The sequence below is a fragment of the Mus caroli genome, unplaced genomic scaffold (assembly GCF_978045245.1).
Source record: "Mus caroli unplaced genomic scaffold, Mus_caroli_1 scaffold_8, whole genome shotgun sequence".
In the NCBI taxonomy this organism is placed as follows: domain Eukaryota; kingdom Metazoa; phylum Chordata; class Mammalia; order Rodentia; family Muridae; genus Mus; species Mus caroli.
The window spans coordinates 128,996,133-129,020,335 of NW_028227263.1; the positions used below are offsets into that span (position 1 = coordinate 128,996,133).

Consider the following 24,203-nt stretch of genomic DNA (forward strand, 5'->3'; position numbering starts at 1 on the left):
TATCTTTCCAGCTACTAAGTTTGGTGTTTGCTTTGTTCTTTTTCCAAATTCCCATGGTGAACATTAACTACTGTATTAGAAATCATCTTGATTGGTTAATGGAGGAAATTTGAACTTTAAATATCCCTCTTAGTGCTGCTTTCATTTTATTCCACATGTTAAATGCTGTTATGTTTTCACCTTCATTTGATTATATGGTTCCTTTTTTTCTCAACTTCTTTAACATTCACTTGTGAGTTGTTAAATCTCCATGAGTTAGTTTGCATTCGGGAGATTCTCTTTTCATTTACTTGTAACCATTTTATTGTTGCTAAATAGAATATAAGAAATTATTTTAATTTATATTGGATAATAATTTCTTCATATATATATTTGAGTGATAGCTCCATAGGCTGCTGAGAACATTGTGTATTCTGCACTGTTTTGATTTAGTGTTCTATAGATGTTGGTTAAGCCTGCTTTATCTGGGACATCATTTAATATTGTTTATTTTTTAATAAGATGATGTGTTAACCATTCAGATTGAGACTACTGTTTGTTACTGTATATCTAGTAGTATATTCCGTGTGGAACTAGTTGGACCTGTAATTACAACTGTACTGTCCTCTCCATGTATTATTCCTTTAATTAATATAAAGTGATGTTTATCATTTCTCACCAGAATTGATTCAAGTCAACTATGATTTTGTACATTACATCAGCAATATTTGCTTTTAGTAGTTACATTGGCCTGAAACACTTTGTTTAATCATTTCATTATTAGTTCCCATCTATCTATTATGATAACATACAGCAAATATATTCTTCTCAATTTTTGAAGCAATCTCATAGCCTATGTCATTTGTTTAAAGAATTGACATTAACTTTCTGGGATGGTGCCCTGAGAAGACTTTGGGTGAAAACTCTGAAGCCAGCCCCACAATGCCCAGAGGCATCTCTGCTCCCAAATGTTCTAACACATCCAGGATCATAGAATCAGAAGTGAGAAGGACACAACATATGTCACAACACCGGGAGTATCTGGGACCAGCAGGAACTAGGCAGGCAGGAAGTCTTCCAGATCAGTGGCTTGGCCTCTTTCCAGTCTGTCTGGGCCAGTGACCTAACAGATCTTGGGCATAAACTATGCAGCCAACCCCACAACACCCAGAGGGATCTCTACTCCCAGGCAGTGTAACACACCCAGGATCACAGGATCACAGGATCACAGGATCACAGGATCACAGGATCACAGGATCACAGGATCACAGGATCACAGGATCACATGATCACAGGATCACAGGATCACAGGATCACAGGATCACAGGATCACAGGATCACAGGAGCTTGGTCACACCAGTATCTCAGGTTCCCAGAGGGAGCTTCACTCTCAGAAACTCAGATACACCCAGGACCTCAGGATTACAGGATTCCAGAAAAACAGGGTCACTGATACAGCTAGACTTTGAGAAGTTCTGACACAACGAGGATCACAGGAAGGATGGGATCCAGTCAGGCATATTCAGAGCAGGTAGCACTAGAGATAAACATATGACTGGAAGCAAGCTTAAGAACACAATCAACAGAAAATAAGGTTACATGGCATCATCAGAACCCAATTCTCCCACCATAGCAAGTCCTCAATACCCCCAACACACTAGAAAGGCAAGATTCAGATCCAAAATCATTTCTCATGATGATTATTTAATAAAGGATGTAAATAACTCCCTTACAAGAAATACAGTAGAACACATGTAAGCACCTTGAAGCCGTTAATGAGGAAACACAAAAATCCCTTAAAGAATTATCAGGAAAACACAATGATACAGCCAAATGAAAGTAACAAAACCATCCAGAATCTAAAAATGGAACAAGAAACAATAAAGAAATCAGAAAGGGAGACAACCCTGAAGTTCAAAAACCTAGGGAAAAAAATCAAGAGTCATCACCAACAGAATACAAGAGATAGAAGAGAGAATCTCAGGTGCAGCAGATACTATAGAAAACATTGACATGACAGTGAAAGAAAATACAAAATGCAAAAAAGCTCCTAATCCAAAACATCCAGGAAATACAGGACACAATGAGAAGACCAAGCCTAAGGAATATATGTATAGAAGAGAGTGAAGATTCACAAATTAAAGGTCCAGTTAATATCTTAAACAAAATTATATAAGAAAACTTCCCTAACCTAAAGTAAGAGATGCCCATGAACATACAAGAAACCTACAGAATTCAAAATAGACTGGACTAGAAAAGAAATATCTCCCTCCCATCACATAATAATCAAAACAGCAAATGCACTAAACAAAAAATTTTAAAAGCATTAATGAACAAAGGTCAAGAAACATATCAAGCAGGCCTATCAGAATTACACCACACTTCTCACCAAAGACTATGAAAGCTAGAAAATCCTAGGCAGATGTCATACAGACCATAAGAAAACACAAATGCCATAGACAGAGAAAACAAGATATTCCATGACAAAATCAAATTTATACAATATCTTTCCATAAATCAAGCCCTACAAATGATAACAGAAAACACCAATACAAGGAGTGAAACTACACCCTCAAAGAAGCAAGAAAGCAATGTTTCAACAAACACACACAAACATAATTCCACCTCTAACAACAAAAATAACAGGAAGTAACAATCACTTTTCATTAATATCTCTTAATTTGAAAATTAATATTACCAACATATCCTAATTGATTGAAATTAAAAAATATAAATAAGAAATTTGTAAGCTTAAATCCAGTGGCCTCTCTAGTTTGGTAATTGGAGAAATAGGTCCAAAATTATACAATCCATATAAACTTTCTGCTTGTTTGTACATGACTGTATCTTTCCATGTGCTTCTCCTATCTGAATCTCTCTATTAGCACGGTTGTTTGTGGTTTTTTTTTTTTTTTTTACTACACTATGATTTTCAGAACAGGTTACATATTTCAAAATTATTTATGCAGCCAAAAGAAATAGACAACTAATTTGAAAGATGGCTTATAGGAGAACAGCAAAGATTGAGACGAAATGCTTTGCTTGAATACTTATAATTATTGTATCCATTTTTAAGAAAAGGGTCGTATAAGTTCTTATTCTGAGATGTATGCTTTTCAAAATCATCACAGCAAAGGAACCAGTATCATAACCTCACAGTATATCTGTGCCACCCTCCAAGCAGAACCATTCTACATTGAAACCGTTCATGAATGACTTCATCGATAGACCATCTTAATACACACACCATTACTTAAATGAGTGTAACCTGCTCCTTGTGGGCTAAGAATGAAGACAATCACTCAAGTCAAATAGCTTTGACCATAGCAGGAAATCTGTATCGAAAAATCATGTCTACAATTCATTCCTTAGCACAACTGAATTTTCAACTCTTAGCTTAGCTAATATGGAGGTATAACCTTTTGTTATGTGAGGAACATTGAAGTACAGCCTTATTACAAAGACCTCCAATGTCCAAAAATTGTTCTTATTGTGGGTTTGCACCACAGTATGAACAATATCTTGTTCATTTAAAAAAAGACTAGCAGTGATGTTATTTTTTATTTTTTTATGATATGTGTTCTTTATTTAAATTTCCAATGTTTCCTAGTTTCCCCTCTGAAAATCCCCTATCCCTTCACCCTGCCTACAAGATATCCCACAAACTCTCATTCCTGGTGCTGAAATTCCCCTATACTGGGGCATAGAGTCTTCACAGGACCAAGGGTCTCTCCTCCCATTGATGACTGACTAGGCCATCCTGTGCTACACATACATCTAGAGACACAAGTTCCATAATGTGTTTTCTTTGATTGGGGGTTTAGTTCCAAGGAGCTCTGGGGGTACTGGTTAGTTAATATTGATGTTGCTTCGATGGGGCTTCACCCCTTCAGCTCCTTGGGTACTTTCTCTAGCTCCTGTATTGTGGACTTTGTGCTCCATCGAATGGATGATTATGAGCATCCACTTCAGTATTTGCCAGGCTCTAACAGAGCCTCACAAGAGACAGCTATATCAGGCTCCTGTCAGCCAGCTCTTGTTTGTATCTGCCTCATGTCTGGGTTTGGTGGTTGTTTATGGGATGGATCCCCGTGTTGGAGAGTCTCTGGATGGTCATTTCTTCAGGCTATACTATGAACTTTGTTTCTGTAACTCCTTTAATGGGTAATTGGTTCCACTTTCAAAAAAGGATTCTGAGATTCTGGGCTAATATCCACTTACCAGTGAGTGCATATCATGTGTGTTCTTTTGTGATTGGGTTACATGATATCCTCCTGATCGATCCATTTGTCTAGAAATTTCATGAAGTCGTTGTTTTTAATAGCTGCATAGCACTCCATTCTGTGACTGTGCCATATTTTCTGTATCCATTCCTCTGTTGAAGGCCATCTAGGGTCTTTTCAGCTTCTGGCTATTATAAACAAGGCTGCTATGAACATAGTGGAGCATGTGTCCTTACTACATGTTGGAGCATCTTCTGGATATATGCTCAGGAGTGGTATTGCAGGATCTTCGGGTAGTACTAAGTCCAATTTTCTGAGGAACTGCCAAACTGATTTCCAAAGTGGTTATACCAGCTTGTAATCCCACCAGCAATGGAGGAGTGTTCCTCTTTCTCCACATCATCTCCAGCATCTGCCACCACCTGAGTTTTTGATCATAGCTATTCTGACTGGTGTGAGGTGGAATCATGGGGTTGTTTTGACTCGTATATATTTCCCTGATTATTAAAGACATTGAACATTTTTCAGTTGTTTCTCAGCCATTTAGTACTCCTCAGTTGAGAATTCTTTGTTTAGCTTTGTACACCATTTTTAAATGAGGTTGCATAGTTTTCTGGAGTCCAACTTCTTGTATTCTTTATATTTATTGGATATTAGTCCCGTTTCCCCTTTAGGATTGATAAAGATCTTTTCCTCTCTCTTGGTTGTTTTGGTCTTATTTTCAGTGTCCTTTGCATTTTATGAGGTCCCAATTCTCTATTCTTGACAAGCGATTGGTGTTCTGTTCAGGAATCTTTCCCCTGTGCCCATATCTTCGAGGCTCTCCACCACTTCCTCCTCTGTAAGTTTCAGTGTCTCTGGTTTTATGTGGAGTTCTTTGATCCACTTAGACTTCAGCCTGCTATATCTATCTCCTGAGAGGCTCTGCCATGCCTGACAAATACAGAGGCAGATGCTTGCAGCCAACCATTGGAAGGAACACTGGGTTCCCAATGGAGTAGTTAGATCAAAGAATGAAGTAGCTAAAGGGGTTTAATATTCCACAGGAAGAACAACAATATCTACCAACCAGATCCCCAGAGCTCCCAGGGCCTAAACCATCAACCAAAGTGTACACATGGAGGGACTCATAGCTCCAGCCACATATGCAGCAGAGGATGCCCTTGTTGGGCATTAGTGGGAGGAGAGGCCCTTTGTCCAGTGAAGGCTCAATGCCCTAGTGTTCAATGGCACTGTGGGGAGGTAGGGGTGGGTGTGTGGGAGAACAACTTTATAAACCAGTGTGAGAGGGGATGGTATAAGGGGATTTCCGGGGAGGGGGAGGTTACCAGGAAAGGTGATGACTTTTGAAAGGTAAGTAAAGAAAATATCTAATAAAAAGAAAGACAAAAGGAAATATTCCAGAATAAATATATCACAGTTTGCTTGCTTGAAAGAGATGTCCCCTCTATATTTCAGGCATTTGAATATGTAATGCCAAAGTGGTGAATATTTTGTGAGGATTATGAGCTGTGAACTTGCTTGAGGAAATATGTCACTGGAGGTGAGATTTAAAGTTTCAAAACTGGCACCGTTTTGAGTGATCTCTCTCCCTCCGGCTTATGGATTCACATGTGAGATGTAAATTGCTGCTCCAATACTCTGTCTACTTGGATGGTGTCATACTTCTAACCATAGTAATGATGATATACCCTTGTCTCTCTAGATCCATAAGCCCCAAACAAGTATTCCTTCTATAGGTTGCCCTGTTCATTGTGTTTTGTCACAGCAGTAGAAAACAAATTAATACAAGAAAGAGGTGACATAAGTTTTAACATGGTGAGGCAGACACTAGGCAGTGGAAAGTAGTCTCCTTCTCTAAGGCTAGGAGACTTAGTGTTACAAAAAATTGTCATTCCTCCAAAAACAATGTACAGATCCAACACAATCCCAGTCAAAATTTCAATGTCATTATCCACAGAATAAAAAAAAAAAAAAACTTGAATTCATACAGAATGGTAAGATGTTCATTCCTACATGGTACATTATACAACCACCTCTCATGCTCAGAGATTATTGCAGAGGAGATGTTGGAATTAATGTAGGAGCTGAAGGTAAAGAGAGAAGTGTTATAAAATGCTGGCTTGTGAGCATGTCAGAGTAAATGCAGCAAGTAATATCATCTGAAGCTGCTTGCAATGGGTCTGCACAAGACTGGCATTCATCAATAATTAGTCATAGGTTGGGGAGGAGACTCATGGAACATCACTAATCCCTGCTGAAGTGCCAGATACTGAGGGATTCTGGGTCATAGGAAGCCACTGTCTTCAGTTGTATACCAACTGAGGTTCCTACTAGGTTTCAATGGGTAGTTCAACTCCACAGTTTCACAGAAAATCCTATTCATGGTCATACTAATGGGTCATGAATAAAGAGATATGAGTGTTTTAAAAAAGAACTATAGGGAATGGAGGTTAATAAAGAGAGAGTGAGATTGGAGAGCGTGAATGCTATCAATAATTAGAATGTAATTTATACATGTATGAAATTTCCAAAAAACAAATTCAGTAATATATTCATATGAAAGCAAATAAAAACAATCACTCACATAATCAAACTGATTTTGGAAAAAACAGTACCTTATTTCAAGTTATACTACAGAGATATTAATTAAAGACAGCATTGGACTGTTACAAAAACAGGCATAGAGATTAATGGAGTAGAAAAAGAAGACAATATGTTAATACAACTGATGGCTCTTTATGTATGGCAAAATAAAAAAAATACATTTAAGAAAGACAAGTTCTCAAGTAAATGGTGCTTTGGTAACTGGATTGCTCTATGTAGAAGAGTGAGTTTATTTCTTCCTTTTCATTTTATTTTTTATTAGATATTTTCTTCATTTACATTTCAAATGCTATCCCATTTCCTACATTTCTCTGAAAGTCCCTTATACCCTACCCCTTCCTGCTCCCCAACCCACCCACTCCTGCTTTCCTGGCCCTGGCATTCCCCTGTACTGGGGCATATAATCCCTCATCCCTCAAACATATAAACAGTGACACACATAGTCAGACCAACAGACACAGCCTGACAGACACACAACAATATCAAGTGGATCAAGAACCTCAACAGAAGACTCAAATCTATGAAACTGCTAAAGGAAAAGGTACAGGTAAGTACTAGCTAAATAGGACTCATCCCACTCAGACAACAGGGCAAATAATGGACAAGTAGGACCTTACTCAAAGAAAAGAATTCCATTAACCAGTATAACTCATTTGTCATGTGAAGATGCAGGCTACAGAATGGATGAAAACCTGTGCAATCTACATGTTCATGGTCTGTGGTTGTCTAGAGTCTAAAAGATTTTTAAAAATTCAAAATCCAGGAAAAAAAAACTGAGCAAAACCTGTATCATGGAACCTAATAGTGCTACCAAAACAAGAAAAACAAATTCCTCATCTCCAATTTTTTAACCATTCAGCATTATTAGCCATCATGGAAATGCAAATAAAATCTACTTTGTGAGCTCATTTTACTCCAGTCAGAATGGACATTGTTAAAAGACAAAATATTTATGAAGCCTTGGGAAAATAAAAGAAAGCATAAATATAAAGGGATGAGAAAGGATTTGTTGCAGGTAATTTGAAAAAGTGTTGAAAGAGAATGCATGGCTAATTATTGTTTTAGTTCTAAGTCTGTTAACACAGTTTTGCTTTTGGTAGGGGCAGTAAATTGAGGTGATGTTGAAATTGTAATATTTAATGTGAAGGTTCAAATATTCTTTTATGCCAATTCTTTTTATTGGATATTATCTATATTTACATTTCAAAATGTTATCTCTTTCATAGTTTCCCCTCTAAAACTCCCCTATCCCCTTGAACCTCCCCTACTCCCCAACCCACCCACTCCTATTCCAGTTCCTGGCATTCCCCTATACCGGGGCATAGAACCTTCACATGACCATGGGCCTGCTTCTCCTCCCATTGATGATTGACTAGGCTATCCTCTGCTAAATAAACATCTAGAGCCACAAGTTCTACCATTTGTTTTCTTTGATTGGGGGTTTAGTTCCAAGGAGCTCTGGGGGTACTGGTTAGTTCATATTGATGTTCCTCTTATGGGGCTTCAAACCCCTTAAGATTCTTGGATACTTTCTCTAGTTCCTTCATTAGGGATCTTGTGCTCCATCCAATGGCTGATTGTGAGCATCCAATTCTGTATTTTCCAGGAACTGGAAAAACCCCTCAGGAGACAACTACATCATGCTTCTGACAGCAAGCTCTTGTTGGCATCTAACACAGTGTCTGGGTTTGGTGGTTGTTTATGGGATGTATCCCCAAGTGGGGCAGTCTCTAGATTGTTGTTCCTTCAGGCTCTGTTCTGAACTTTGCCTCTGTAACTTCTTCCATGGGTATATTGTTCACCTTCTAAGAAGGATTCTAAACTTATGGGTAATATCCACTTATCAGTGAGTGCATATCATGTGTGTTCCTTTGTGATTGGGATACCTCACTTAGGATGACATCCTCTGGATCCATCCATTTATCTAAGAATTTTATAAATTCATTTCTTTAATACTGCATAGTACTCCATTCTGTAAATGTACCACATTTTCTGTACCCATTCCTCTGTTTGAAGTTTCTGTATAATAACCTTAAAATGCTTAAAAATTTTATAAGAACTTATTTTTAAAAGTAAATAGAAAATGTGGGGAAAGAGAAACACTGGTGGTAGTTCACACTTGTACCATCACTATTGAAATCACTATGGAGTTCACTCTGAAAGCTAAAAACATATTTTCATGTAACCCATCTGTCCAATATTAAGTACATACCCATACTACTTAGATGTATACTACTATATATCTAGGTATATATTGCCATGCAATTAGGTATATAATACTGCAGACTTAGAAGCACACCTAAGTGCACACTACTATATACTTAGATATATAATACTACATCCTTAGGTATATGCTATTGTGTAGTTAGGTATATATTCCTACATACGTAGATATATACTACTAATAGGTAGTTGAACATCTGTGCTCATTTCAACTCTACCCAAAATAGCCAGGTTCAGCCTATGTGCCCATCAACTGAAAAACAGATAATGAAATTGTGATGTGTGTACACTACAGAATGAAATTTCATTCAGGTATAAAAATAACATTTGAGTTTCTTTGGAAAGTAGATGCAATTGGAAAATATACTTAATGAGGTAACCTAGGCACAGATAGACAAATAGTATTTGTTGTTAGTCATAAGAGTATCCTACATAAGTTCTTATTGTGTTTAAATCAAAGTGCATATAAAGGACAGAAATCAGCAAGGAGACATTAGAAGAACAAGAAAGAGACATTCCCAAATACTTTAATATGAGAGTGAAGGAATGAATATAAGAGTGGGGTGGTATATGCAAAGATAGGGTGGTAAGATGAAGGATATAATTAATCAAAACAAGAATATATGAAAATGCCTTATGGAAACTCACATGTTTGGAAGCTCATTAATATACTAGTCAAGATACCTTATACAGGTAGAAAAAACTGCCTGTAGAAGTCATAGCTTGTTAAATGAAAGCTCCATTGCTGGTGTTGGAAGACATCCCTCCCTAGGAGTTTTTGCCTGGAAAATGCCCGAGGATTCAAATAATATGAGCAATTGTCACTGTTGTCAGCTGCCCATCAAAAAGTAGTTGGTAAGACACTATTGCTACAGACATCCTTATGTGCTTGTCATGGGACATGAAGGAAGAATGCTGGGAGTCAGCTGCACTGTGCCTTCCTGCTGAATAGCCCTCACAGTGTCAGTCAGGATGTTATTAGGAGATTGTCATTAACACTTACTCAGCTGTGGACACTGTCATCTATACTTCAACCATCTTCACAACATATGCTTAATAATAGCTATTGTGTTCTGGGGTTAAACAGTCATTTTTTTTTTATTTTCATTGAGAAGATTTCACATCATGTTTATTCAACATGGTTAAATATCCACATTTTGGAGGGAATAGATCATAGTGTTGAAGCTGTCATTGTTATTCTGGTAAATATATATGATGTGAACATCAACTTGTCTTCTAAATAACCATGATTTTCTGCTAACATATCTCTACCATCACCTTGATGTAAAAATGCTTCTTGTAATAGGCAATGGTAATTTCAGACTAGCCAAAACTCAAAACTAGCCAAAGTGCTGAGAATAAGTACCCTTTTAGTGCTCACCATAAATGAGACATCTATAGCCCATAGTATAAATTTAGGAAACATCACGGAAGAAGGTATGATATAAGAACCTAAAGATGGGATAGAATGATGTGGAACATTGATTTGTAGATATGATTTGGCCACAGCACTCTTGGACTCATATTATCTGTGATTACTGCTCAAAACTTCCAAAAGGTGATCCCTTCAATATCCTATCAAGGAGAGAGGAGGTGCTCACAAACCCCTTACCCATTTCTTGAGGATTTATAGGCAATTATTAGTAGATAGGGGCAGGGCTCATGAGATTGTCCTCTTTCCAGCCTCTATATCATGTTAGTGGCTTCTGATGGTGGGAGGTTATTTTTTAAGTAGATTAGCTATTGATAAGGTACCCATGTTAATAAAAATGACTCCTTTCCTTTATTCCAGTAACAAACACACACACACACATGCACACACAGACACACACAGACACACACAGACACACACACACACACACACACACACACACACTAAGAAAAGGAATATGAAAGTAGAAAGAGAGGTAGTAAAACTTCTTGAGTTCCTTATATATATTGGATATTAGCCCCCTATCTACTTTAGGATTGGTGCAGATCTTTTCCCAATTTATTGGTTGCCTTTTGGCTTTATTGAGAGTGTCCTCTGCCTTACAGAAGCTTTGCAATTTTATGAGGCCAAATATGTTAATTCTTGATAATACAGCACAATCCATTGGTGTTCTGTTCAAGAATCTTTTCCCTGTGCCCATATCTTGAAGGCTCATCCCCAATTTCTCCTCTATAAATTTCAGTGTCTCTGGTTTTATGTGGAGCTCATTGATCCACTTAAACTTAAGCTTTGTACAATGAGACAAGAATGGGTCAATTAGCATTATTCTACATGCTAACCACCAGTTGAGCCAACACCATTTTTTGTAGATGCTGTTTCCTTTCCACTTGATGTTTTTGCTCTCTTGTCAAAGATCAAGTGACCATAGTTGTGTGGGTTCATCTCTGAGACTTCAATTCTGTTCCATTGATCTACCTCTCTATCACTGTACCAGTACCATGCAGTTTTTAATCACAGTTGCTTTGTAGTAAAGATGAAGTCAGGGATTGTGATTCCACAAGAGGTTTTTTTTATTATTGAGAATAGTATTGGCTAACCTAGAATTTTTGTTATTCCAGATGAATTTGAAAATTGCCCTTTCTAACTGGGTGAAGAATTGAGTTGGAATTTTGATGGGGATTGCATTTAACCTGTAGATTGCTTTTGGCAAGATAGCCATTTTCACTATATTAAGCGTGCCAATCCATGAGCATGGGAAATGATTCCATCTTCTGTGATTTTCATTGATTTCTTTCTTCAGAGACTTGAAGTTCTTATCCTACAGATCTTTCACTTCTTTAGATAAAATCACACCAAGGTATTTTATACTATTTCTGACTATTTTGAAGGGTGTTATTTCCCTAATTTTTTTCTCAGCCTGTTTATCCTTTGTCTAGAGAGAGACCACTGATTTGTTTGAGTTAATTTCATGTCCAGTTACTGCACTGAAGTTGTTTATCAGGTTTAAGAGTTCTCTGGTGGAATTTTTAGGGTCATTTATATATACTATCATATCATCTACAAATAGTGATATTTTGACACCTTCTTTTCCATTTATATTCCTTTGATCTCCATTTGTTGTCTAATTGCTCTAGATAGACTTCAAGTACTATATTGAACAGGTAGGGAAAGAGTGGGCAGCATTGCTTAATACCTGATTTTAGTGGGATTGCTTACAGTTTCTCAACATTTAGTTTGATTGTGGCTACTGGTTTGCTGTATATTGCTTTTAGTATGTTAAGGTATGGGCCTTGAATTCCTGATCTTTCCAAGACTTATCATTAAGGGGTTTTAGACTTTGTCAAATGTTTTCTGAGCATTCAATTAGATGATCATATTTTTTTTAATTTTTTTATATAGGGGATTATGTTGACAGATTTCTGTATATTGAACCATCCTTGCATCCCTGGGATGAAGCCTACTTGATCATGAAGGATGATGGTTATGATGTTTTCTTGGATTCGGTTTGCTAGAATTTTATTAATTTTGCATGGATATTCATAAGGGAAATTGGTCTAAAGTTCTCTTTCTTTGTTGGGACTTTATTTGGTTTGGGTATCAAAGTAATTCTGGCTTTATAGAATTTACTGGGTAGAGTACCTTCTGTTTCTATTTTGTGGCATAATTTGAGGAGAGTTGGAATTAGGTCTTCTTTAAAGTTCTGATAGAACTCTGCACTAAACCCATCTGGTCCTGGGCTTTTGTTTTTGTTTGGGAGACTATTAATGACTGCTTCTACTTCTTTAGGAGAAATGGGATTGTTTAGGTCATTAATCTGAACCTGATTTAACTTTGGTACCTGGCATCTGTCTAGGAAATTGTCCATTTCATCCAGGTTTTCCAGTTTTGTTGAGTATAGACTTTTGTTGTAGGATCTGAGGATTTTTTGGATTGCCTCAGATTCTGTTGTTATATCTCCCTTTTCATTTCTGATTTTGTTAATTAGGATACTTTCCCTGTGCCAATTAATTAGTCTAGCTAATGGTTTATGTATCCTGTTGATTTTCTCAAAGAACCAGCTCTTGATTTGGATAATTCTTTGTATAGTTCTTTTTGTTTCCACTTGGTTGATTTCAGCCATAAGTTTGATTATTTCCTTCCACTCACTCCTCTTGGGTGATTTTGCTTCCTTTATTTCTATAGCTTTTAGGTATGCAGTTGAGCTGCTAGTGTATGCTCATTTCAGCTTCTTTTTGGAGAAACTCAGAGCTATGACTTTTCCTTGTAGGACTGCTTTCAATGTGTCCTATAAGTTTGGGTATGTTGTGGCTTCATTTTCATTAAAATCTAAATAGTCTTTAATTTCTTCCGTTATTTCTCCCTTGACCAAGTTATCATCCCATAGAGTGTTCTTCAGCTTCCATGTGTATGTGAGTTTTCTATTATTTATGTTGATATTGAAGATCAGCCTTAGTCCATGGAGATCTGATAGAGTGTGTGGAATTCATTCTATATTTTTTGTATCTGCTTAGGCCTGTTTTGTGACTGATTATATGGTCAATTTTGGAGAAGGTAGCATGACATGTTGAAAAGAAGGTATATCCTTTTATTTTTGGATGAAGTGTGTATAGATAGCAGTTAAATCCATTTGTTTCATAACTTATGTTAATTTCACTGTGTATATGTTTAGTTTCTGTTTTCAGGAACTGTCCTTTGATGAGAGTGGGGTGTTGAAGTGTCCCACTATTATTGTGAAAGGTATAATGTGTGCTTTGAGTTTTAGCGAAGTTTCTTTAATGAATGTGGATGCCCTTACATTTGGAACATAGATGTTTATAATTTAGAGTTCATCTTGTAAATTTTACGTTTGATGAATAAGAAGTGTCCCTCCTTATCTCTTTTGAGAACTTTAGTTTGAAAGTCCATTTTGAGTTGAAGGTGAGGAATTCTCACTTCTTCCTGCACCATGCTTACATAAATACTTCCATATTCCTGCCTTGATGATAATGGACTGAACCTCTGAACCTGTGATACAGCCCCAATTAACTGCTCTTCTTATAGGAGTTGCCTTAGTCATGGTTTCTGTTCACAGCAGTAAAATCCTAACTAAGAAACCCTGTGCTGATCCCATTCCAATATGTTGCTTCTGTTTGAGGACTAAAGAGTCAAATTGTGAAAAGAAACCAGAAGAACTTGTTTCTTGTGCTGATTGTGGCAACAGTGGATACCCATCCTGTCTGAAGTTTTGTCCTGAATTAACCACAAATGTGAAGGCCTTGAGGTGGCAGTGCATTGAGTGCGGGACATGCAGCACATGTCAAGTCCAGGGCACAAATGCAGATAATATGCTCTTTTTGTTATTCCTGTGATAGAGGATACCATATGGAGTGTTGTGACCCACCCCTTTCCAGAATGACAAAAGGTCTGTAACCAGTGATGAAGTATCCATGAGTGCATTCACAGGAATGGGGTCACCTGATACTGAAATTAAAATAAGCATCAAAAAAGAAAGTACAGATGTAAGTCTGATGGGAAACAAGGATATCCCGACTGAAGAGGATCTGGAAATTTTTAAGCAGGCCCAGGACTGTCTTGGGGGAAAATAGAGTGTGAAAGTGGAGTGGAAGACTGTGGTCACTACCCCTCAGTAATAGAGTTCAGAAAATATGAAACCCAAACCTTGTACTCCTTGCCTTACCCACTGGAATATGCAAGATTACCAAAGTTTTACCTGTGTAAATTCTGTCTTAAATATATGAAGAGTGAAAATATTTTGCTACGACACTCAAAGAAGTGTGGATGGTTTTGTTCTCCAGCAAATGAGATTTACTGAACGAAAGACCATTCAGTATTTGAGGTTGATGGGAATATGAGTAATATGTATTGCCAAAACCTTTGCTTGTTAGCCAAGCAATTCCTGGACCACATTGTATTATGTTGTTGAGCCATTCCTTTTTAATGTCCTTACAAAAAATGATGAAAAAGGCTGTCATGTGGTTGGATACTTCTCCAAGGAAAATCTCTGCCAACAGAAGTATAATGTGGCCTGCATAATAATCATGCCCCAGCACCAAAGGCAAGGATTTAGACGCTTTCTCGTTGATTTCAGCTATTTGCTTTCTTGAAGAGAAGGCCAAGCAGGGTCTCCCGAAAAGCCACTCTCTGACCTGGGCTGGCTCTCCTACCTGGCCTACTAGAAAAGTGTCATCTTGGAATACCTCTACCACCACCACGAGACGCACATCAGCATCAAGGTCATTAGCAGAGCCACAGGTATGTGCCCACATGTCATTGCCACCACTATGCAGCACCTCCATATGATTGATGGACAGATGGCAGGTTTGTCATCATTAGAAGGGAAAAGTTGATATTGAGCCACATGGAAAAGCTGAAGAACTGTTCCCGACCAAATGTACTTGATCCAGAGAATCTAAGATGGAGTCCAATTTTAATTTCTAATGCTGTGGTTTCTGTGGAAGAGGAGACTGAACGACTAATGGATAAGCCAGCTTCTGGGAGAAGAAGAGAAACAGATCCTGTTGTCTAGAGATACCAGTAGGCAATCATCTGCAAAAGTACAATAAAAAGAGTAAATACCTGCATTCTCCAGAGAGGCGACCAGTGGCCGGGGAGAGAGGACAGTTGTTAGAGCTGTCCAAAGAGAGCAGTGAGGAAGAGGAAGAGGAGATAGAAGATGACAAGGAAGAGGAAGAAGATGAGTAAGAGGAGGAGAGCATTCAGACAGCTCCTGCACGGTTGACTAAGCCATAGTTAGTTTCCATTAAAAGAAAGAGGTCTTTTGTAGTAAAGAAGAAAAGAGGTCATAAATGCAGGAGGATCAACAGCAGTGTAACCACTGAGACCATTTCCAAGAGGACAGAAGTGCTAAATGAGCCCTTTGACAACTCAGATGAGGAGAGACAAATGCTGCAGCTGGACCCTACCTGTGGGATCCCAGTGGAGGAGGGGGACAGGAAGCCAGTTCTGAGGAAAGCATTCCAACATCAGCCAGGGAAGAAAAGACAGACAGAGGAAGACGAAGGAAAAGACAATCATTTCTTCAAAAACACTGAGCTTTGTAGAAAAGACGTAGATAATGATGCAGAACACTTGAAAGAAGGCAGCAAAGACAATCCTGAGCCTCTAAAGTGCAGACAAGTGTGGCCAAAAGGAGAGAAGCAAGGGCTCTCCAAGTGGAAGAAAAGCAAGTAGAGGAAGATGGGGTTCAAGCTGAATCTGTATGAGCAGAATAGGAGGAGGAGGAAATTGGAAAAAATACTTTTTTAATTTCTCCATCAGTTATGATAAGTAGCAATGCTAGATATACTACTCTGACATGTAAATGGTTAACTCTTTAGAACTTGAAATACTGATTTCCAGACTTCCTTCCCTTTAGAATTGTTAATGAGTCTCTTTTTCTGAGATGCCTTCCTTTATATTTGGCTTAGCAGATCTCTCACTGATTTTTATTTACTTTCTTTGTTTACACAGTCATGAACAAGAAGAGAGTAAATGTATAGGCCATGGCTTTTTGGACTTCATTTAGATTTTTCCTCCATTTATACTTCTCATGAACCCACTAAGTAAGGAATGGTGCTGCCCACAATATACATTATCCTTCTATATCATCAATTAACAATTAGGACAAAGTTTAAATGCATACACACATGCCAATGGTATCTACATTATTTCTCATTAAGTCTGTCTTCTGGGGTATTTATAGATTGAATCCAGTTTCCTATTTCTTTTTTCCTTTAATGATATTTTCTTTATTATTATCTGGGTTGTATGTGTGCATAGTGTCTGTGTGGATACACACATGTCACAGAACATCAGTGATGACTTGAGGGCAACTTTGTGAAGTCAATTATTTCCTTCTATTTATTCAGGTTACAGAAAATGAGATCTCCTCATAAGGCTTATATGATAGACACTTTTATACCTTGAGCTATAAAACAATCCCTTCATTCCCCTTTGTAAATCTATTCATTTCATTCAAAATTTTGAATTTGTGTTAATTTCTACTTTTACTTGTTCAATAAAGTTGCTCATATCTTTCTTTTAAAAGTGATACCATTAAGAGCTGGAGAGAAGGCTCAGTGACCTATAGTACTGGCTGCATTTTTAGAGGAGTAGAGTCTGGTTCCCCACACTCACACCCCTGTGTAGGTCATGATTTTCTATAACTCCAGATTCAGAGTAACTGACATCCTCCTCTCTCCTTTGCAAATATAACCACACAGACATGCAATCTCACAAACATCACATAGGCATATACAAAACTAAAAAATAAAATAAATCTTTATTAATGACTTCATTAACTTCAACTTTCTAGGGCTTACTATTCTCTCTGAATCCCCATGTATACAGTTCTAAATTGAGGTATTCTTTTCATTGATCTTCCAACAGGCTACAAAATTAATGTTCTTTGAGTAAACTCAGTTTATCTGTGATCATTGTATAAAATGTCTTTAAATATATCTTTTAACTGTTTGATAACTCCATACATTGTGTTTTTATCACTTTCATTCCCTTTCCTGATTCCTCCTGTATACTGCTCTAATTCCATAAGCACCCAACTTTGTATATTATCATTTTAAGATTTAGGTTTTTTATGTCTAGGTGCCTTTTATCTGCATGTGTGTATGTAAATCAAAATGAGAGCATTTCTCATAGTGGCCAGGAGTATAAATTGTCTTCTAGAACTGAAGTTACAGAAGATAGTGAGTTACCATGTTGGTACTGGGAACTGAACCAACATCTTCTGTGGGAGCAGCAAGTGTTCCAAAATCCTGCGCCATCTCTCCAGTCCTATTGCTTTTTAAAACCATCCATTCCAATTAATTCTGCCTATACATTTTTGGGTGTATGAATATTCACTGTAGTTGAATAAACACTCATAAATAAACTGACTTTCTTCAGGAAGTTATCAATCACTAGTAGTTCCTCATACTTGGCACATCATGACCAACCTCTTGCTCCATGCAGGGACTCTGTCTGGCTTAAGCTTACACAGGTCTTGCACATACTGTCACAACTGCTGGGTTCATGTGTCCAACTGCAGTGAAGTGCTCAGAAAACACTGTTTTAGTGAAGTCATCCACCACCTCTGCCTCTATAATATTGCACATCCACATCCAAAAGGATCCCTGAACATTGGAGCAAAAGGTTTAATATAGAAGCCAATTTTAGTGCTTACTACTTCCTTACAAACACACACAAGGTCTCTCCCTTACAAACACACACACACAAACACACACACAGAGAGAGAGACACACACACACAAACAAAAACACACACACACACAATGGTGCCTTATCCCCTTTACTAATTTTGTTGATGTGATTATTAATGATGTCATATAGCTTTGATTCATACATCTATTAGATTTCTGCCAGTAGGTTGCTGTATTGATGGAAATCTTTCTTTCCAACACCATATAAAATACTGTTCTCCCATCTCTGTTATCAAATATTTCTGTTGACTTCATACACCTCAGCAGGAGGCTGGTACTTACAGAAATCACCTCTGGATTGCTGTATTGGTGTGATAGATTTCCCCCAGCACACACCTCTGTCCTTGCACCTTGGCAGTAGAATATCTCATGGCATCAATGGTAAATTTGTGTGGTAATGAGTTTGATAATGAACTTGATTTCATCAGTTCTCTATTTGTGTATTAACCTCAAACATCATGTTTAATGCTATAAATACAGACTACTTAGATTTTTCTTAGTGAAGCTTTCTGCTGCTGCTTTCAGAAAATGAAGACAGTCAAGCAGACCCTGTGTTAGTGCTTTGTAATTGACACTCTACTTCTCCCTGCACACAGTCAGATATGGATCATGGTTTGAGCATATCTGTGGCTGGCTGTCCATGAGAGAATGGGACAACTTCTTGGTACTATACTATGAAGACATGAAAAAGGTGAGCTTACAGTTATCACTCAGTTACGAACAAGAACCTATTATTGAGGAACATTACTGAGAACTGTGATTGGTTTGTTTGTTTTGACTTTTATAAAAATTATCACCTGAAAGAAGTGAACTTTATTTTATTTATTTATTTATTTATTTATTTATTTATTTATTATGTATTTTTGCTCCTGTTTTATTTTCTTTTAAATGTCACAGTTGAAATTTTGGAATTGTATATTTTTATTAAGCTAATAAAAATATATTTTAAAATATGCAACTCAGTATTAGCATTTTTTACTTTATTTTCCTAATTTTTTATAATTAAATAATTAATTTATTTTTTACACTCCATATTTTATTCCGCCTTCCCATCCATCATCCTACACTTCCAACATCCCATACCTCCTATCCACTGCATGTTTCTCCACGCCCACGCAACCTGACCGGAAAATACCCTAGGGCCTCCAGTCTCTTGAGAGTTAAGTGCATCATCTCTGAATGAACACAAGCCTGGAAGTCCTCTACTGTATGAGTGTTGGGGGCCTTATATCAGCTGGTTTATGCTTCTTTCTTTGTGGTCCAGTGTTTGAGATATCTCAGGGGCCCAGATTAATTGAGACTGCTGGTCCTCCTAAGGGTAGCCCTACTCCTCAGCTTCTTTCAGCTGTCCCTAATTCAACAACAGGGGACAGCTGCTTCTGTCCATTGGTGGGTGCAAATATCTTCATCTTACTCTTTCAGTTGCTTGTTGGTTCTTCTGGAGTGAGGTCATGCTAAGCCCCTTTTTGTGAGCACTCAATAGCCTCAATAATAGTGTCAGGCCTTGGGAACTCCACTTGAGTTGGAGCCCACTTTGGGTCTGTTGCTGGACCTTCTTTTCCTCAGGTTCCTCTCCATTTCCATCGGTAATTCTGTCATAAGGGAGCAATTATGGGTTATAGTTATGACTGTGGGATGGGCCCACTCTCCCTCATTTGATGCTCTGTCTTACTGATGGAGGTAGGCTCTATGAGTTCCCTCTCACTAATGACTGGCATTATCATCTAAGTTCCTTCCCTTTGAGTCCTAAGAGGCTCTCAACTCCCAAGTCTCCAGTGTATTCTGCAGGGTCCCCCCAATCTCCTAGTTTCAGCGGATGCCTGTTTCCATTCTTTCTGCTGGCCATCAGAGTTTCAGTCCTTTCTCTTTACCCAATACCAGATCAGAAACCCTGTTCCACCTCACTCCCCCATTCCATTTCCCTCTGAGATTTCTCCTCCCTTCCCAGTTGTGAATGCTTTCTTCCCCCTCCCAAGTGGGACTGAGGCATCCTCACTTGGGCACTTCAATTTGTTGGCCTCTTTGAGTTCTGTGAACTGTATCTTTGGTACCTGTATGGTTTATTTATTTTTTATTTTTTTGGTTATCATCCACTTATTAGTGAACATTAACATTTTTGAACGAATCAAAAAATTTACAGTAATTTATTGTAGTTAAATGCCTCTTGAATTTGTATGATATCTTTGGAAGTTAAGAGTAATATACACTCAGTCACTTATTGAAATATATTTGGAACTTTAAACATGATAGAAGTAGAAAAAAATCTGTAATGAAATCCTCTATGAAAGGAAATTGTGACAAGTTCCTGATTAGACAGAAACAGATCCATCGCCAAGAGAAAATACACAGTGTACCTGTGGCTTCATAGAATGAATTAGTGTTCCTTCTCTTTCTATGTTGTGGAATAATTTGAAGAGTACTTGCATTAGGTCTTCCTTGAAAGTCTGATAGAATTCTCCACTAAACCCTTCTGGTCCTGGGCTTTTTTTGGCTGGCAGAATTTTATTGACTGCTTCTAATTCTTTACGGGTTATGGGACTGTTTACATGGTTTAACTGATCCTGTTATAACTTTGGGATCTGGTATCTGTCTAGAAAATTGTCCATTTCATCTAGATTTTCCAGTTTTGTTGCATATAAGCTTTTTTTAGTAAGATCTGATGTTTTTTGTTTTTTTAAATTTCCTCAATTTCTGTTATATCTCCCTTTTCATTTCTGATCTTCTTAATTTGGATAATGTCTCTTTGCCCTCTGATTAGTCTGGCTAGAGGCCTATCTTAATCTTGTTAATTTTCTCAAAGAATCAGCTCCTGGTTTTGTTGATTCTTTATATAGTTCTTTTTGTTTCCACTTGGTTGATTTCAGCCCTGAGTTTGATTATTTCCTGTTGTCTACTCCTCTTGTGTTTATTTGTTCCTTTTTGTTCTAGAGATTTTAGATATGCTGTCAAGCATCTAGAGTAAACTTTCTCCAGTTTCTTTTTGGAGGCACTCAGAGCTAGGAGTTTTCCTCTTAGGACTGCTTTCATTGAGTCTTATAAATTTAGGTATGATGTGATTTCATTTTTATTAAATTCTAAAATTTCTTTCATTTCTTTCTTTATTTCTTCCTTGACCAAGTTATCATTGAGTAGAGTGTTGTTCAACTTTCATGTGTATGTGTGCTTTCCTTTCTTTTTTTTTTTTTTTTTTTTTTTCTTGGTATTGAATTCCAGCCTTAATCCATGGTGATCTGATAGGATACATGGGAATTTTTTCTATCTTGTATCTGTTGAGTCCTGTTTTGTGACCAATTACATATGGTCAGTTTTAGAGAAGATATCATGAGATCCTGAGATGAAGGCATATTATTTTGCTTTAGGAAGAAATGTTCTGTAAATACCTGTTAGATCCATTTAGTTCATAACTTCTATTAGTTTCACTGTGTCTCTGTTTAGTTCCTGTTTTTGTGATCTGTCCATTGCTGAGAGTGGGGTGTTGAAGTCTCCCGCTATCATTGTGTGGGATGCAATATATGTTTTGGGCTTTGCAAAGTTTCTTTTATGAATGTGGCTGCCCTTCCATTTGGAGCATAGATGTTCAGAATTGAGAGTTCATCTTGATAGACTTTTTTCCTTTGACCATTATGAAGTTTCCTTCCTTATTTTTTTGATAACTTTTGGTTGATATTTGGTTTTATCCAATATTAGAATGGCTACTCTAGCTTGTTTCTTAGGATAATCTGCTTGGAAATTTGTTTCCAACATTTTATTCTGAGGTAGTGTCTATCTGTGTCGCTGAGGTGTGTTTTCTGTATGCAACAAAGTGCTGGGTCCTGTTTGCATATTTAGTCTATTAGTCTATATCATTTATTGGGAATTAAGTCCATTGATGTTAAAAGATATTAAGGATAAGTGTTGAACGATTACTTTCTGGCTTTTTCTAGGGTGAAGTTTCCCTCCTTCTGTGTGTGTTTTCCATCTATGATTCCTTGTATAGCTGGATTTGTGGAAAGATTTGTGTAAATTTGGCCTTGTCATAGAATATCTTGTTTTATCCATATATAGTAATTGAGAATTTTGCTGAGTATAGTAGCCAGTGCTGGGATTTGTGTTTTCTTAGGGTCTGTAGGAGATCTCTGCAGGATCTTCTAGCTTTCATATTTTCTGGTGAGAAATCTTGTGCAATTCTGATAGGCATCCCGTTATAAGTTACTTGACTTTTTCCTTAATGCTTTTAATATTCTTTCATTGTTTAGTTCATTTGGTGTTTTGATTATTATGGGACTGGAAAAATTTCATTTCTGGTCCAGTCTATTTGGATTTCTGTAGGCTTCCTGTATGTTCATGGGCATCTATTCAGAGGACAGAACTTTAATTATGAAAATGCTTCCATAATATCAGGCTGTAGGCAAATCTGCAAGGCACTTTCTTAGTCATTGATTGAAGATGGAGAGCCCAGCCTCTTGTGAGAGTTGCCCTCTTTTAGTTCTTTTAGAAAACTGGTTGCCTGAGTAAGGTAACCCACTCACAAAAGAACACACACGGCATGTCCTCACTGATACCTGCATATTAGCCCTGAAGTACTGAATACCCAAGACACAAATCACAGACAATATGAAGCACAAGAAGAAGAAAGACCAAAGTATGGATGCTTCAGTCCTTCCTAGAAGGGGGATCAAAACACTCATGGGAAGTGATACATAGACAAAGTTTGGAGCAGAATCCAGTGACTGTCCCATCCAGTGACTGAATTCCTCCAATGGTGAAAAATGCTGTGTAAGTGTAAGCCAAATGATGTGTGATAAAGTGTAAATTATAACATTGAAGTGAGACAAGTCAAACCAAAAAAAGTAAAAGAATCTTATTGAAAGCATGAGGATCAGAAACACACTTCTTTACTCCCTCAGGATTCTCATGAAAACACTTAATTTTTGGCAATGTTATAGACGTGGTGTATGTGGGAAAGAACCATCCAAGGTCTGTCCATGCTGCTTCAGTCTCCAAGAGTTCATATCTCTTGGTGCACTCAATTTTCTCTTTCTTTTACAGTCTTACAGCTTCTTCTTCTGCTGCTGCGACTGTTGCTTCTTCTTCTTCTTCTTCTTCTTCTTCTTCTTCTTCTTCTTCTTCTTCTTCTTCTTCTTCTTCTTCTTTTTCTTCTTCTTCTTCTTCCTCCCCCTCTCCCTCTCCCCCTCCCCTCCCCTTTCATTCTTATACTTATTCTGGGTTCTCTAAGATCTGGAAAGAGGGATTTGATGGAGATATCCATTTATGATGTATCACTCTCTATAATGTATGGCTGTAAGATCCTATATTTGTCTCCATCTACTACAAGAGGAAGTTTCACTAATAATGTGTAAAGAAGGCACTGTTATATGCATATATCAGAATATCATTAGGACTCATTTTGAGAGTATTTTTTTCTTTTTCCATTTTAAGAACATTATTTGGTCTCAGGTCCTTGGTCACCAAACAGTTTAGCATATGAGCTCCATCTCATGCAATAGGACCTAAGTCAAATCAGTTCTTTTTTCCTTATTCCTATAAGTTTTGAGCCACTAGTTATCTAACTTGTCTCAAAAGTAGTAAGTACCCACTATAGATAGAAACATTTGTGTCTAGTATTGTGTATATATTTCTCCTTGTGGAGCATGCACAGTGCCTTTCTATATTAAGACACTAGGATGTGAGAGTGAAGGTTCTCTGTAGGGACAATCTTGACATTTTCACATTCAGTATTTTGTATTGGTGTAGTCTATAGCAATATGGGGCTTGCTGTCAATCTATAGAGGGCAATTTATACTCCTAGTAAAAGTGTGGTGGTTTTGTTTTTGTTTTTGTTTTTGTTTTTTGAGAGGAAGTCCCATGGGGTCCATTTGACCAACAACTCAATTAATTGTGACCCAATTCTAGTAATGGAATTTTTCATTCTTTTTCCTTCCTGACATGACATGGGCATTATTTGGGGATTTCCCTTTGATTTACCTTCACATGTGCATAGATTTTAGGAAGTTTCCACTGTACTGGGTTTCAATACCTTTCTCAA

General features: G+C 37.4%; 2 pseudogenes; both read left to right on the forward strand.

Moving 5' to 3' along the window:
- Window positions 1-24,203, forward strand: part of LOC147003497 (sulfotransferase 2A1-like) — a 61,941-nt pseudogene that overhangs the window by 12,267 nt on the left and 25,471 nt on the right.
- LOC147003498 (histone acetyltransferase KAT6B-like) lies at window positions 6,205-16,155 on the forward strand (annotated as a pseudogene).